Raw genomic sequence first — 5,435 nt, 5'->3', positions numbered from 1 at the left:
TAGAAAGGTAAATATAGTGGACCTCTTGAAAGGGGCTATACAATAATGTACCTACACTTTAATGGGGGAGAAAAAACAAGTGTTTCTTCAGAATCCTGACAGCTTTAAAGTTCAAAGAAGGAATTAAATAAGACAAACAGAAGACAAAATGTGGTTTTAAATTCTTTTTTGATGGTCTTAATAAAAGAAATAAAAGGGGAAAGAGTGTATAGGGGGAAAGGAAGAGAAAGATGAGGTTATATTTCACATAATAGTGATACATGAGATGCAGAATGACAGGTTGGGGGAACAAGAGGAACAATAGGAGGAAGACATTGGGGAACAAGAATTAGTCAGTTTCATCTGGACCAAAAGAGGGTCTCACACACACACACACACACAATTACATATACACTTCCTGCCTATCTGATTTCTCATTCTAAATCTCCTTTGCTGGAGATTTCTTCATCCATGTGACAGATGCTAAGTGTGGTTGTCCCTAAGACTGTCCCTAAGGCTCTGTCCTGGCCCTTTTTTCTTCTCCCTTTATACTGTTTTTCTTGATGATCTCATCAGCTCCCATGGATTCAATTATTATCTCTATGTAGATTATTGTCAGATTCATTTGCCCATCCCTAAGCTCTCTCCTGATCTCCAGTCTTGCAAATCCAATAGCCTATTGGACATCTCTAACTGGACGTCTTGTAAAGACCTTAAACTCAACATATCCAAAACTGAATTCATTGTCTCTCTTTCCAAAATCTCTCCTCTTCTTAACTTCCCTATTGGCGTTACCCATTTCCCAGTCACCCTTGCTCCAGATGTCCATGTTGTCCTTGATTCCTCACTCTTTCTCACTCCCCCTCATACTCAGTCAGTTGCCAAGTCCTATAGGTTCTACTTTTGGAACATCTTTCCTATACACCCCTTTCTCTCCTCTGACACTGCTACCGTCCTGGTTCAGGTCCTCGTTTCCTCACACCTGAACTACTGCAAGAGTCTGCTGATTGGTCTCCCTGCCTCAAGTCTCTCCCCACTCCAGTCTATTCTCTACTCAGTGGTCAAATTGATTTTCCTGAAGCTCCGATCTGACCATGACACCCTTCTCCACTTATCCATTCAATAAACCCTAGTGGATCCCTATCATTTCCAGGATCAAATATAAAATCCTCTCTTTGACATTTAAAGTCCTTCATACCCTGGCCTCATTATCTTTCCAAGTCTTATTTATACCTTCTTCTCCTCCACCTACTCTGTGACCCAGTGACACTAGCCTCTGTATTGTTCCGTATACACAACACTCCATCTCCCAACTCCAGACATTTTCATCAATTGTTCTGCAAGCCTGGAAATTTCTCCCTCTTCATCTCCATCTCCTGACTTCCTTGGGTTTCTTTGAGTGTCAGTTAAAGTCCTACTTTCTATAAGAAGACTTTCCTGATCCTCTAATCTTCCTGTTTCCCTCTGAGATCATCTCCAATTCATCATGTACATATTGTGTAATATGTACATGATGTAACATGTGTAATATGTAATAGTAGTTTGCATTTTTCTCTTCCATTGGACTGTGAGGTCCTTGAAATCAGGGACTGTTTTTTGCCTTTCTTTGTATCCCCAGGGCTTAGCACAAGGTCTGGCATGTAGTAGGAGCTTAATGAATGCTCGTTGATGTGACAAAGGGCTCAGTGTGGAAATACAAACTCGATGGGGAAATAAGTAGGCACAGAGAGAAGGAATGAGGGGAGGGGGTGTTAAAAGGGAGGCTAGTATTGGTGAGGAATTAATCACAAGCAAAACAAACTCTAATATTGGAGGGTAGAGAGTGAAGGGCGATTAAAACTTTTTTAAAAGAATAAACTGAAAGAGTAAAAACCCGTGGGTGAGAAGAAGAATGATAGTGAAGTAGAAACAAATCACTTCAGTTATAGATCACTAGTATTAAGCATTCTCTCCTTTCACCACCTTCCTCTTCTTTGTAACAAACACCGGGGAATAAAGAGAGAAAAAAAACAAAAGAAGATAGGATGAAGTGAAATACACAATTAACAATAACAACCAAGAACATGAATAATATGAACTTATCCATAAAATGGAAGAAGATGACAGAATGGATCAGAAAGTAGAATCCAACAATATGTTGTTTACAAGAAATATACTTGAAACATAGAGATTCACTCAAAGTTTAAAAAAGAAGCTGGAGCAAAAACAATTATATTTCAGGCAAGCTCCAAAAAAACAGAGGCAGCAATTATGATCTCAAACAAGACAACAGTAAAAAATTGTTGTTCAGTCATTTCAGTTGTGCCTGACTCTTTGTGACCCCATTTGGGGTTTTCTTGGCAAAGATAGTGGAGTGGCTTTCCATTTCCTTCTCCAGCTCATTTGACGGATGAGGAAACTGAGGCAAAGTTAAGTGACTTGCCCAGGGTCACACTGTCAATAAGAGGCTGGATTTGAACTCATGAAGATGTTCCTGATTTCTAGCCCAGTGCTCTATTCACCATGGTTAAAAAAAAGGAGATTAAAACAGAGCACTACATTATATTTAATGGAATGATAGACAAGGAATCAACATTAATAAACATTAATAAACATCAAAATACTTAAAGGAAAAGTTAATAAAATTGCAAGGAGAAATAGACAGTAAAACTATGATAGTGGAGACTCTAATGGACCCTTTCAGATGTAAACAAATAAAATAAAGTAAAATAAAAACAAGTAAAATAAATAAGAAAGAAATTAATAGAATAGAATTTTAGAAAATTAGATATAATAGACCTCTGGTAAATACTGAATGGGAACAGAAATTATTATGCATATTTCTTTCTCCTTTTTTTGTGAGGCAATTGGGGTTAAGTGACTTGCCAAGGGTCACACAGCTAGTGTCAAGTGTCTGGTCTGAGACCGTATTTTGAACTCAGGTCCTCCTGTTGGCCGGTGCTCTATCTGCTGTGCCACCTAGCTGTTCTGATTATACATATTTCTGTACTGAGAACGGCACCTTTACAAAAATTGGCCATGTATCATAGCATAAAAACCTCACAAAAATTCAGAAAAAAGACATATTAAGCATATCCTTTACCAATGGCAATACAAAAATTATATTTAATAAATTATATTTATTTAGTTATATAACACATAAATAATATAATGTGCACCAAAAAAATTATTTTATGGAGCTAGAAAAAAATAATAACAAGATTCATCTGGAAGAACAAAAGGTCCAGAATATCAAGGGAATTAATGAAAAGAAATGCAAGGGAAGGTGGCCTAGCCATACCAGATCTTAAATTGTATTATAAAGCAACAATCATCAAAACTACTTGGTACTGCCTAAGAAATAGAATGGTGGAGTAGTGGAATAGGTTAGGTACACAAGACACAGTAGTTAATGACTATAGTAACTTACTGTCTGATAAACCCAAAGACCCTAGCTTCTGGGATAAGAATTCACTATTTGACAAAAACTGCTGGGAAAACTGGAAAAGAGTATGGCAAAAATGGCATAGACCAAAATCTTATACCCTATGCCAAAATAAAGCCAAAATGGGCACACAATTTAGATATAAAGGCTGATACTATGTGCAAACTGGGAGAGCAAGGAATAGTTTATCTGTCAGATTTATGGAGAACAGAAGAATTTATGACCAAACAAGAATTAGAGAACATCATAAAATGCAAAATGGATAATTTTGATTACATTAAATTGAAAAGGTTTTGCACAAACAAAGCTAATGCAACCAAGATTAAGAGGGAAGTAGAAAACTGGGAAAGAATTTTTTACAACCAGCAGCATCTCTGATAAGGGCCTCATTTCTAAAATATATAGAGAATTAAGTCAAATTTATAAGAATACAAGTCATTCCCCAATTGATAATTGGTCAAAGGATATGAACAGGAAGTTTTCAGATGAAGCAATTAAAGCTATATATAGTCATATGAAAAAATACTCTAAATCACTATTGATTAGAGAAATGCAAATCAAAACAACTTTGAAGCACCACATCACACTTATCAGGTTGGCTAACATGACAAAACAGGAAAATGATAAATGTTGGTGAAGATGTGGGAAAAATGGAACATTAATACATTGTTGGTGGAATGGCGAACTGATCCAACCATTTTGGAGAGCAATTTGGAATTGTGCCCAAAGGGCTTATAAAACTGTGCATACCCTTTGACCCAGAATTGCACTTCTAGGGCTGTAGCCAAAGAGATCATAAAAATGTGAAAAGAACCCACATGTACAAAAATATTTATAGCAGCTCTTTCTGTGGTGGCAAAGAACTGGAAATTGAGGGGATGTCCATCAATTGGGGAATGGCTGAACAAGTTGTGGTATATGAATGTAATAGAATGCTATAAGAAATGATGAGCAAGTAGATTTCAGAAAAACCTGGAAAGACTTGTATGGACTGATGCTGAGTGAAATGAGTAGAACCAGGAGAACATTGTACACAGTAACAGCTACATTGTACAATAATTAACTTTGATAGACTTATCTATCCTCAGCAATGCAAGGATCTAAGACATCTCCAAAAGTCTTATGATGGAAAATGCTATCCACACCCAGAGAAAGAACTATGGAGGTTAAATGCAGATTGAAGCATACTATTTGCTCTTTTTTTCTCTTCTATTTTGTTTTGTTTCTTCTTTCTTGTGGTTCCTCCTATTGCTTCTAATTCTTCTTTACAACATGACTAATGTGAAAATATGATTAATAGGAATGTATATGTAGAAGATTGCATGCCATCTTGGGGAGGGGGAGAAAATTTAAAACTCAAAAGCTTATGGAAGTGAATGCTAAAACCTAAAAATAAATTAATCAAAAAAAATTAAAAATATAATGTTCTTAATTATGTTTAATAAAAATCGTACTTAATTATGTTTAACAAAATTTTAAAATTCTTTGTAGAAAGAACTTAAAATGGATTGGAGCCAAAATAATTTAATCCTAAAGTATTAGTAGATCAAAGAACAAATCATACAAATAATAGAAAATTAGTTTTAAAAATGATACTCTTGAGATGCCACTCTCTTGAGATGCAACTAAAGCAGTTATAAAGGAAAATATTATGTTTCCAAATACTTTCATCAATGTAAGAGAAGAATAAATCAATTGATTTATCATAGGACTAAAAAAATAACCTACAAAAGCAGCAAGTAAAAATAACTCAATTAAACATGGAAGCAGAAATTCTGAAAATTGAGAAATTAACAAAATTGAGTGGAAAATCCATTTAACTGACAAATAAAACTAGGAACTTAAAGAAAAGTAATAAAGTAAATAAACAATTAGCTAGCCTGATTTAAAAAGGGATAGGAAAACTTAATTGTTCACATCAAAAATGAAGGAGAACGCACAATTGAAGATGAAAATTCTAAGTTTCGCGCATAACCTTTTTTGGTTCTGCCTTACATATGGATATGCTCATTTTATTTGATGTTTGTTAAAT

This window comes from Phascolarctos cinereus, unplaced genomic scaffold (assembly GCF_003287225.1).
Source record: "Phascolarctos cinereus isolate Bilbo 61053 unplaced genomic scaffold, phaCin_HiC Scaffold_5;HRSCAF=322, whole genome shotgun sequence".
NCBI lineage: Eukaryota > Metazoa > Chordata > Mammalia > Diprotodontia > Phascolarctidae > Phascolarctos > Phascolarctos cinereus.
This window is presented reverse-complemented; position numbering follows the sequence as displayed.